The sequence below is a fragment of the Sciurus carolinensis genome, chromosome 1 (assembly GCF_902686445.1).
Source record: "Sciurus carolinensis chromosome 1, mSciCar1.2, whole genome shotgun sequence".
Lineage (NCBI taxonomy): Eukaryota > Metazoa > Chordata > Mammalia > Rodentia > Sciuridae > Sciurus > Sciurus carolinensis.
In genome coordinates, this window is record NC_062213.1 from 135669450 (window position 1) to 135682292 (window position 12843).

Genomic DNA, 12843 nt, shown 5'->3' on the forward strand with positions numbered 1-12843 from the left:
GAACATTTGTATTTTACAATTAAATAATAAGAAAACCACCAATTCAATTTTTTTTTCTTTTTTAAGAGGATGAAAGTTTATTTTGGCTCATAGTTCAGAGTCAGCCTACAGTCAGTCAACTCTATTGCTCTGGGTACAAAGTGAAGAAGAACATCATGACAGAAGGGCATGGTGGAAGAAAACAGCTCAGAATATGGCAACCAAGAAGGAGAAAGCTCAGCTCACCAAAGACAAAATACAAGCCCCAAAGTGAGACCATCAATGATCTACTTCCTCCAGCTACATCCTACCTACCTACCTACAGTTACTGCCCACTTAATCCATGTAAGTTGATTAATCTACTGATTAACTTACACCTCTCCTAATCTAAGCATTTCACCTCTGAAAATTTTTGCATTATCTCACACATTAACTTCTGGGAGACACCTCACATCTAAACCATAACATTCTTCCTCTTGCCCCCTATATCTCATATGCATCTCACAATGCAAAACACATTTTCAAGAATACTCTTAACATTTCCAGGAATTCCCAGAAGTCCGAATCCAAAATCTCATCTAAGACTCAAGGCAAACTTTTAGCTATGAGAGTAAAGATCAAAAGCAAGTTACATATATCAAAAATATAATGGCACAGAGTAAACATTCCATTCCAAGAGGGAGAGATAGGGGCATAGAAAGAAGGGATGAGACCAAAGCAAGATGGAAATCCAGCTGGGCAAACAAGTCCTATAGCTCCACATCCAGCATCTGGGTACAGGGCATTGTGATTTTCTCTCTAAAGGGTTTGTTTAGCTCTGCTCCTATGGCCTTGCTCGGTGCAGTACACATGGTCTCTTCTCTTGACTTGTTTTGGCTTGATTCCATAGCTTTCCAAAGAAGATGCCCCACTTTCTTGGCATCTCTTAACCTCACGGTTCACCACTGCAGCTTTAGCTTCCTTCTCACATCTTCATGTATCACCTCCTCAGAAGCAGCTTACAGGGACTCTGACCCTGCTATACTTGGCCTGGTTTCACCCAGGCCTTCCTTTGAAATCTCTGTGGAAGCCTCCATGACCCCTTAACTCTAGCTTCCTACATTCCTGTAGAACCACCATTAAAGAATTGATGTCAAGGTCTGCTACTATCTCAAACCAAGCCTCCTGGGACCTCAGCTGCAGCAGCTCTAAGTGCCTGGGTGGCTGAGCATGCTGAAAAACTTCCTAGGTTCCACTGGCAATCACGGTGCTCCCATGGCCTCTCTCAAAGGAATTTTTTTACATCCTTGACCCTGAGGTGTGTGTGTTCTGCTGGTCCCTGAGATGCCCTCAAACTATCTCTCCTTGCCCAGAGCCAGCCCCAGCACCAGCAACTCGTGGGTTCCCCAAGGATAGGTGAAGTCGGCGCACAGGAACCCCTAGAGAAATTTGAAGCAAGTGCTGCTCAGAATTATTTTATAGTATTATAGTATTAAGTAAAGCAGGATTAAACAAGATAGATGTTATAGAGAAATTACCACAAGATTTGTCATTAACCACACTTTCCAGTAGTTGTCTAACACATAGCGGTTACATTAAGGCCAACTTTTTATTTTTACTTAAAGTTACTCACAAAAGCATATTACAGTGAAAGAGTTTCCTCTTTTCATCCTACTGGACTTTGTTTACCCTTTGGTGTCAGACCTGTTGTCAGCATAATGACTCTATTTTGTTTTAAGCTAATTTTACTGAACTGCTAAGCAAAACATGCACTAATCTTTAGCTCAAATCATTATATTTTTTATTTAACCTTAAGGTCTGCTACTTTATTACCTAAACAAGCTCAGTTAAAACTAAGTTAGGGAGGGTTTTCAAGATGGCGGACTAGAGGGCGGCTGCATTTCATGTTGCTCCAGGACTCAGGATTCAAAAGAAGAGATAGTGAGTGACTTGGGACCAACTCAAAGCCGCCAGGTAAGTCTCTCCCGTTGGGGAGGCAACCCAGATGGGGCTGTAGCCCCTGAACGCAGGGAACTTTGTGAAGTAGAGTTGCCCGGCGAGACACCCCTCCCCCGCTGGAGCGGTAAACACGGACCACTGGGAACTTTGCAGAGGAAGATGCTCAGCACAGCGCTTGGAGTAAACCGCTGGCTTCGGCGGCTGCCCAGAGGACGGCCTGCATAGGCAGGTGATTAGGTGCAGAACAGGGTCCCAGGTCCTAGGCGGCTTTTCGGTGGAAGAGCTGCAGAGTCAAGCTGAGGGGCGGAGCGAAGGTTCCAGGACTGGGGGCAGATTCTCTGGGAGAGGCAGCCTAAGGAGACTCATCTGCGAAGGGTGAGGCTCCCAGGCCCAGGAGGTAGGTCCGGGCCGCTGGGAACGTTGCCTGGGAAGGTTGCCCTGCCCAGGCAGCAAGATACCCTTCTCCCCGCTGGAGCAGTGAACACAGACAGTGGGGAACTTTGCAGAGGAGGCCGCGCAGCACAAGCTTGGTTTCAGAGCAACCCGCCGGGGCTCCGGCAGCTGCCAGAGGAAGAGCTGGGCGGCGAGGTGTTTGGACCCAGAGCAACCTCCTGAACAACGGGGGGAGGAGGTGGAGGTGCGCAGTGAGTTGCTTGATCTCCAAGTGCCCACACAGAACACCGGGTGGCTGCCTGGAGGAAGAGGCGAGCGGCGGGTCACTGGAGCTCGGCGCATATGTATGAGGCTCCAGGTGGCTGCTCAGAGGAGGGATCACATCCTTTTTATCTGACTCTCCGGCCTCCCTCTTAAAAAGACCCCATATGATTACACTGAGATTGCCTACATAATCCAGGACAATCTCCGCATCTCAACGTATTTAATTTAATTACATCTGCAAAATTTCTTTTGCCATGTAAAGTAACATACTCACATGTTTTGGAAATTAGGATGTGGACATATTTGGAGACATATTTGGAATTCAGTCTATCACAATGGGTATATCTGCGTTGTTAAGTAAGAATCACTGACCCTTTTACTTTTTGATCCAATTTTCAATAGTCTTTTAAAAGGATGCTGAGTACATACACATATTAATACTGCAAAAGTTTTTCAACTGACAAAATTTGAAGGATTTTGAAACCTTAAGATTCTTTCAAAATGTGATTCCGACTTCTAAGAGATTCATTTCTACCAGGTGACAAAGTACATTTGCATTTTTGAAAATGTACCATTTATTAGCACATTTCTAACAGAATTTTAGTGAATAATTTAAATCTAATGAAAAGAGTCACTATAGCCTGAACGATAAATTATCAATCCATTGTTAATTTTCTCCCCTTTGGAATTTAGGAAAATCATTCATAGTTGTTATTCTAGTGGCCACCAGCAATAAATAAATAAATATATAAACAAGCAAACACAAAAAACCTCAGGTGCTGTAGAATAAAAATTCTCCAAGTATTTACTGCATATTTACTATTCTCTTATAATATTAGCATTTTCAACATAAAAGTTTACCTTTTCATTTATTATGGAATAATTTACTGTGCCCTTCCTCATTGGTGTCTCAAAGCCATTCTGAACACTAATTCATTTTTGTTTAATACACTTCAACAAATTTAAGGGGCAAATGGTCTACTCATTTTTAAGATACACCTAAAATTCATAACTACTACTTCTTTATGGTTGAAAATTAATAATCTTTGCATATTTGCCAACCATCTCTATTAGATAATACAATCTGTTACAGGTTGTGTCTCAACTGATAAACCCATAAAACTTATTTTTTTTCCATTTGTCTCTTATTATTAAGTTCATAACACACTTAACACAAATCAAAGCATTATACAAGCTAAACAATTAACATTTAAATAAGAATTTGCATTGTAGAGTAAGAGAAACGATACTTTCAGAGTCTTACTATGGAGCTGCCATGAGGGCATTCATATACTGCACAGAATACTAGTAATATAGTTACCATATGATATAATCTTTGTATTCCAACAGAAATTCTGAACTCCTTTTTAGCAAAGATTTTCCATTACCCAGAATCCCATGGGGTTCTTTGACATCATCCATTCTAGTTATCAACTATGTTCACTGTTTTATTTTTTAAAAAGTTGTAAAAGGAAAAGAAAAATGCATTCTTATTAACAAGAACTCAATGAAGATAAGCAAGCAGGAACGTGGATAAAAAGAATTCAGATGACTTTGAGTAAACCTCTGATACTAAAGAGCTGTCACTACCAATCCAGAATAATCTATAAATACTTGCCCTGAGATAAATAATTTCTTATAATAATCTACAAACTAATCATAATAACCAAAGAAGAAAGTTTCAAGATGACCTTGAATTTATTCTAAAAGTTAGTGGGAGGTTTAGAATGAACTTTCATTAAATTAGCATTTTAATATTCAAGTCCATTTCGACCTTTAACAAATAAAATTACAGTTTTGGAAAAGAGTTAACATATTACAATTTCAAAATAGATCATTTTTCACCCAATACTACTTTTGATACTACTAATTTCAAATATAAAGAGTTTACAAACTAAAACTTTCACGATATATTACCAATTTAAAATTTTTTCTATCACAGGCAAAACTTCTCATGAGCTTGGTATTCTCTGTCTGTTCATGTATAATCCTTTTGCCAAGAATTACTTGCAGTATAATGTCTGTTGATAATATATTTGAGAACAATTATTTTCGTAATTGTCTTCAGCTATCATTATTGAAATTGTATTAAATATCAGAGTATTCTACATTTAAAAACTACTTTGCAATCATTGTTAATAATTAATGATGTGCAATTCAAGTATCTCCTTCAACAATGAAGAAAAAGTGATAACACTGGTCAGTAAATTAGACCATAAAATACTACTCATAATTTGGTGGTAGCATGGAATATGCTCCATATTAGAAACTATTCATTTGTTCATTAAAAAATAATCATCCCGCAGGTTCTCTTACATTGACCGCTTAAGAGTTGTTCTGTAAGAAGCAAAAACCTCTCCTCTCCACCCATCTACTCTGCAGCCTTGAAGCAGCAACAATGTGTGAGTGTCTCTATCCACATGGGCCAGGCTGATATCCAGATTGGCAACACCTGCTGGGAGTTCTACTGTTTTACTTGACCATGACATCCAGCATGATGGCCAGATGTCAAGTGACAAGATCATTTGGAGAAGAGATGACTTCCTCAACACCTTCTTTAGTGAGACAGGCACTGGCAAGCACACGCCCAGGGCAGTGTTTGTAGACCTGGAACCCATAGTAATTGATGAAGTTCACACTGGGACCTACTGTCAGCTTTTCCAAACTGAGCAGCTCATCACAGGCAAGGAAGATGCTGCCAATAACTCTGCCCAAGGTCACTACACCATTGGTAAGGAGATCACTGACCTTGTCTTGGACTGAATTCATAAACTGGCTGACCAGTGCACAGGTCTTCAGGGTATCTTGGTTTTCCACAGCTTTGGTGGGGGAACCAGCTCTGGGTTTAACTCTTTGCTGATTACAACAAGAAGTCCAAGCTGGTTTCCACAGATGTAGGTGAGTCCTACAACTCCATCCTCACGACTCACTCTACCCTGGAGCACTCTGATTGTGCCTTCATGGTAAATAATGAGGCCATCTATGGTATCTATCACAGGAACCGTGACATAGAGTGCCCAATCTACACTAACCTGAATAGGATGATAGATCAAACCACGTCATCCCTCACTGCTTCCCTCAGATTTCATGGAGCCCTGAACGCTGACCTGATAGAATTCCACACCAACCTCGTGCCCTATCCCTGCATTCACTTCCCTTGGCCACATATGCCCATCATCTCTGCTGAGAAAGCCTATCATGAACAGCTTTCTGTAGCAGAGATCAACAATGCTTGCTTTGAGCCAGTCAATAAGACGGTAAAGTATGACCCCCGCCATGATAAATACATGACTTGCAGCCTATTGTACCGTGGTGATGTACCAAAGATGTTAATGCTGCCATTACCACCAGCAAGACCAAGTGTACTATCCAGTTTGTGGATTACTGTCCCACTAGTTTCAAGACTGGCATTAATTACCAGCTTCCCACTGTGGTGCCTGGTAGAGACTTGGCCAAGGTATAGCATGCTGAGTGCATGCTGAGTGACACCCCAGTTGGTATAGATTCCGTTGAAGGAGAGGGTAAGGAAGGAGAGGAATACTAAAGTTAAAATGTCACAAAGGTGCTGCTTTTACAGGGAAGCTTATTCTGATTTGAACACTGAAAAGTTTTGGTCTGATCAGTTAATCTGTATATAGCACTGTATGCTCTCACATACAATTACTGACCTATGCTTTAAAATATGAATGCTTTGTCACAGACCCAAGTTGTCCATTTCTTTGATAGGTTTTGAAAAGGTACTCCCTGTCTTAAAAAACAGAAATCAACCACCATTTTTAACCTTTCATTTTCTTTTTTTTGCCAATTTCATTACCTAAACAACATTCTTTCATTGTAATGCTAATTACTACTGCAAGAGTGCTCTAGATCATCAAGTTTTAAACAACCATATATTAAGTATCCACACATAGAATTTAAGAATTTAAAATCCAGGAAATAATCTTAAAGAAGTACTACTCCAAGTTCTGGTCTGAAACCAACTAAAGATTTTGCCAGAATGTAAGTTAAATTCATCACTTCCTTAACCCATTATGTCCCAGCATCTCATATATAGGACACTTGCAAAACTTAAAACCTAAATTGAGTTGGACGTGGTGGCATCCCAGTGACATGTGAGGCTGAGGCAGGATGATCACAGGTTTGAGGCCAGTCTCAGCAACTTAGCGTGATCCTGTCTCAAAATAAAAAGGATGAGGAATGGGAATTTGGCTCAATAGTTAAGTGCCCATGGGTTCAATCCCCATTAACAAAACAAAACAAAAACAAATTAAGCAACGATGATGGGACACAATTAATCAATGGTCTTACTAAGAGTGGGGGGAGTCATCCAAATTAATTAGTACACTAGTGCTTCGATTTACATTCTGCCACAATATACACATGTACTTGTGGTCTAATAATAAGCAGTTTTTGTAGACTGGCAGGGAGTTCATAGTCAACACTCTGGGTAGCACTATTTTTAGATCCTATAATTTAGTGGTTCCAACCTTTGCTTCCCACATGAGAACCACCTGTAAAACTTTAGAATATATGAACATCTGGACTTCACCTCCAGAAAATCAGGTTTAATTGGTTTGGGGTTGGATTGGGACATAAGTATTTCCACTGATCTTGTCCTATCTCATTTCATAAGTAGGAACACTGAGTCTTAGGGAACCAAACAATTTATTTTCAGTTTACAGGGTCTAAGAATAAAATAACAGACTCAATTCACTTTCAATTATACTGTTTACATAAGATTAGTTTCCTTCTTCATGATTTCAGACAGAAAACTGTTCTTAGTGTAGATCTTGGCAATCTTAGCATACAGGTTTTCTTTTTCTCTTTTTCTTTCCTTATTGAGAACTTTCAGCTTTTTATTTAAAATAAATATTTTAGGGCTTCTCTCTGGCATATCTGAACCACCAGAATCACTAATGTTGAACTTTGGGGTCATTATTAAGTAAAATATGGGTTACTTGAACACAAGTATTTCAATATCAAGACAGCTGATGCCATAATCAAGATGGCTGCCAAATGACTGATGGCTAGGTAGCATATACCACACAGATCAGTCACACCTGAGTGGGATGGGATGGAACAATGTGAGATTTTGTAATGCTACTCTGAACAATTTGAAAATCAAAATTTATAAAATGTCTATTCCTGGAATTTTCTATTAACATTTTGGACAGAGGCAGAGGGTAACTGAAACCTAAGAAAGCAAAACCTTAGATAAGGGGAGAGTACTGTATTAGCAAATTAATTTCAGTGTTTTAATTCCAAGTGGAAAGCAATTTTTTTCCATTTGAAAAGATTCTGCAAACATAAATGCCAAATGGACTTTTATATCTTTCTCTCGTAATTTAATGCTCACCATCAAACAATTTATCAGAACACCCTGGTCAGTGACAATGATGCATTGGTTATATAAGGACCTCTGCTAGGGCTTTGTAATTTTGTTCTGCAAGCCTTAAAAACCAGCAAAAACATAGATGGAGCAAGTTGAAATGATTTCTTGTAACAGCTTAAGTGCACTGCTTCTTATTCTTATGCATCTGAAAGGAAAACTGCACTAATTTGCTTTCATTTTTACTGAAATGCTTTTCTTCTTGGGCATGAAACCAAAAAAGTAGTATGCCCCCAACACAGAGTCTAACTCAATTCTACTTAGAAGACCATTACCTTTAAACCTTGTCTTTAACCATTAGTGTATGTATATAGTTATTTATTTTTATTTTATTATTACTTTTTTTTTTTTTTTTTTTTTTGGTACCAGAGACTGAACTCGGGGCATTTGACCACTGAGTCACATCCCCAGCACTTTTTGATATTTTATTTAGAGACAGAGTTTCACTGAGTTGCCTAGGGCCTAAGAAGCTGAGGCTGGCTTTGAACTCACAATCCTCCTGGCTCAGTCTCTCAGGTCACTGGGATTACAGGTCTATGCACCACTTTAGTATATGTTCTTGAATATTTTCTTCATCATTTGGAGCTTCAGCTTCCTTCACTGGAATAAATCTCTAGTCACTTTCCCAAATATCATTTTCCTGTCCTGCCCCAGCTGAATTAGGGGCTGATACCCCCTTACCCTGCCTTTTTCGTAGTTAAGACCACTGACTATGTTCCAAAGTTGTTACTCAACTAAGTTTTTACAGGTGTTATATATATGGGATGCCAGGACATAATGAGTTCACAAAGTGGTATGTTTAATTGGAGGGATGTTCTTTTACGCTCTAATATACAGGAGAATGTCTCATTTTAATAAACATTTGTTTCTGAAGTTCTTACGTTAGTAAACATTCAATGTTGAATATTAATTTTCCCATAAGAAATAGAAAGTCTAGGTGACATAGTGTGGGAGCCCATAAATCTACAATCACTGAAACATTTTTGCGTTCATGCTGCTTTTTGTTTTTTTAGTCTTATCGCTAATACTTTGGAAAGTTTTCTCTCTGAAGTGAATAGCATATTGATCAGATCTTCATGCATTTTACCATACAAATAACTTATTTCTCAAAGTTCCTAGTTTCTGGGAGTGTGCTTTTCAGTTGTACTACTGACAACAGTACTAGATGGTCTTGTTAAAAGATAAAAAAGATTTTTAAAAATGAAGTTAAAAAAAAAAGAAAAAAGAAAAAGACTTTAAAAAATCATAACATGTTTTAAAAGTATGTTTAAAATAATAACAGCAAAGATCAGTGCAGAAATTCTAATGCAAAAATAATAAGTTATATGACACTGTCAAAGAAGACAACTGTTTCTATTTAACTGTTAAAACACTGTAACTGTGTGGCTAAACCGCCCAAACAAGCTTTATGATTCACATGACAATATTTTCTTTAATCTTCTTCAATACACTGAATTACTTTGAGTAGAATTCCTAATGCTAAACCATCCCTGCCTTCCAGGGATAAGTGCTACTTGGTCCTGATTTATTCTTTACAAATACTACTAGATTTGGTTTGCTAATACTTTCAATATTTTAGCATTTATTTTCATAAGTGACTTCTGAAGTAACAGGAGTTCTGTAAGGCAAATTATAGCAAATATTTTAAAGCAAAATATTTTCTTTAAGAAAAAAGTTCCATACTCAATCCAATTTGTTTTTCAAAGGACCATCTGGCCATTGTGTGGTAAATGAATGTAGGAGAAAGAAGGGAAATACATAGTATCACACTGCAGCAAATTAAGTAAAAGACAATAGTGACTTGGATTAGGGTTATGTCCTTACTATTTCTCAAACCTGAGTAATATATGATGAACCTACTTTTAAGGAAAATATATTTTTTTAAAACTTCCAGTGTTGACTTATACTATTCTGTTTCTTAAACACACAAAAAGTTATAAAAACACATAAAAAGTAAGTATAGGATTTCTTACACACTGTTAAAACAAAAATTTTTAATTCAAATACTGATCTGCCTATAACATTAGTATGTTTTAAAGCAAAATTATTTAATGCTATATTCTTTCATTTTACTGAAAAAATTTGGTGCTCAAAATACAAATGTGGTACTTAAATATATAGTACAGGAGTCTAGCCTGTATTCTATGTAATAATAATTCTCTTAACACTATTTGAACTTCTGTACAACCTGAATAACATGCCATTGTAAAAGCAAATTTTTAATAACTTTCAAATAAATACAGATACTGAACTCATGAACAAGTTCATGTTAGGTAAATTGAGAGCAAATTTATACATATTTTTAAGATTATCACAAAAATTAAAACACAAAATTATTTTGGAGAGAACTCTCAGATTATTAAATTCAAGATCTGACCTGAAATATTTGCTTCCCTGATCAGTAATACATGAGCTTTGAAATGGATTGGCAGTATTAATAAAGGATTTTTTTCCTGGTTTTCTTTTTGATGGATGTTATCTATGTAAGACACAGTTAAGGTTAAAAATTCATTACTTCAGAAGAAGAAATAAAATGATCTGCATGAGAACTGATTCATGGTCTTGGCCTTGTTTAATTAACTAAATCAATTAGCCAATGGAAGTAAACACTCATCTTGCAATTTTTTTTTTTTTTTAAAGCTGTGGAGGTATTACAGATTGTTGCTGAGAATCCAAACAGTAAAATATGTAGTTGAATGAAATTTTAGAGGTTATTACATTTTCTTCATCACAATACAGATAAAAAATCAAAACTATGACTCAATGAAGTTGAATAAGTTTGCCAAGTTCACACAACAAATCACTGACTGGCACAACCAAAAAAAAAAAAAAAGAATCTATCCTATACGTTCTTACCAACATTACACGTAGCAATTCCTTAAAAACAGCAAAATTCAGCTAGGACACTTGGAACCACTAAAGAAAAATACAGTGTAGCATACATAACTAATTACTCAACTGTGTGGCTCAGATAATTACGGGAAATAAATGAGACCTGAGATTGCTTTATAAAAGAGATGGGATCTGAGCTGAACTTTGAAAAACAAGTAAAATTTTAAGACAAAGGTAAACAAGCAGGGTTTATTAGTCTAGTTGGGTTGTTATAACAAAATAGCATAGATGGGTGACTTAAACAATCTAACAGTGTCAGAAGTTGAAAACACAAGTTAAAGGTACCAACCAATCCAATTCCTGATAAAGGTTCCCTTTCTTGGTTTACAGATGGCTACATTCTCACTGTGTCCTCATATGATAGATGGAGAGCTGTCTGTAGTCTCCTTCCTTTAAGGGCTCCAATGCCTTCAGGAGGACCCCACCATCAAGACATATCTAAGCTTAATTATTTCCCCAAAGCCCCATATTTCCAAATACCATCATATTGGGGGTTAAGGTCTCAAGATATACATTTTGGGGAACACAGTACAGTCTATGTACATGGTATTCCTGGAGAGAGATAACAATAGCAAAAACACTGAGGTGGTAAAGAATATGGCCTGTTAATGGAACTGGTGAAAGACCTACTTTTTTAGCTTCAATGAGTCTTCAAGTACAGTAGAAAATGCCAGTGGATAAAAAGAAAGGGTAAGATCATAGAAGATCTAGAAAGCTAGCTTAAGATTTAATTAGACAGAAATTAAGACAACAAATGAAAGAAGCAGTGCGATGACAAAAAGAATATTCTTTAAGACTAGTGTGGCAGAACAGCAGCATGGTTTGCAGGAAGAGTGATGAAAGAAACTCCCCAAATAACAAACAACTTTTAAACCAACGCAAGCCCATAACTAACTCTCTACACAGGGATAATAAAGAAAAAGCTTAAAGGACCTTCTGGCAGGTATGAACAGAAATCTGAAGCACACTGTAATGCACATTTCTGTGTCAAATGTCTAGAAAGGCATATAACTTCAAAGCAGAAAATCTGAGTCATGAACTCCTTGAATGATTTATCATTTCAGAATGGAGCTTTGATTTTAATGGATTCCTCTATCATCATCATCATCTCATCACTAAGAGAATAAAACTCAAATAAAAATAATCAAGTATCCTCAATTCTGCCTCCCACCCCTGATGACACATTAATCTCCTTTATCTGCAGGGGACATGTTCTAAGACCTTCCATGGATGCCTGCAGCTACAGACAGTACGTTACCCTATATAGTCTCCATTATTTTTACCTTTACACACATACCTATGATAAAGTTTAGTCTAATTTACAAGTCAGGCACAGTAAGAGATTAACAACAACTAAAATGTAATAAAATAGAACAATAATACTTTAATAAGTTATTTAGAAACTTATTAATTATTTATTTCTGGAATCTTCCATTTATTATTTGGTCCAAGGTTGACTAAAGGTTACTGAAGCTGTGGGTAAGGGAACTATTATAAATTCAATATAAAAAACACTCGTGAAAGTTTCTTCCTCATGTCCAAACTAAGGACATGCAGTTATAGGGCAGTAGGACAAACTTTGTTTTGCTACTTCTGTATGAAACAGGATCACACTTCAGTAGAGGTTAAAACCAAACCGACAAAACCACAAACTATACCTTTTAGAGAAAACCTATTTTCAGTACAAAAATTTTAAAAATGGTGACAGTAAACTTAAGAAATACCACATTTCCTGATTTATACTGGTCTTTTCATATAATCCTTTTCAACTATCCTGTCTGAAAATGATGGGCCAATATTACCTTTACCTCTGGGGAAAGAATGGCAACATCTCAGTCATGTTCTGTGTCACTTAAACAGATGCAGTATATATTCTTCAGAAACTCCTTTAAGAATATGTTGCTGCTCTCTCAAAATCAAGAGTTGCAAGTGTGTGCAGGTATTTATGTATCCAATATTTGGTATATATTCACTGTTAAAATATCCAA

At 37.1% G+C, this 12843-nt stretch overlaps 1 protein-coding gene and 1 pseudogene across 2 annotated transcripts in view; one reads left to right on the plus strand and one right to left on the minus strand.

Annotated features, from left to right (window-relative positions):
* Hs2st1 (heparan sulfate 2-O-sulfotransferase 1) overlaps positions 1-12843 on the minus strand; it is a 188913-nt gene that overhangs the window by 72077 nt on the left and 103993 nt on the right. The window lies entirely within an intron of this gene.
* Positions 4965-6118, plus strand: LOC124989418 (tubulin alpha-1A chain-like; annotated as a pseudogene).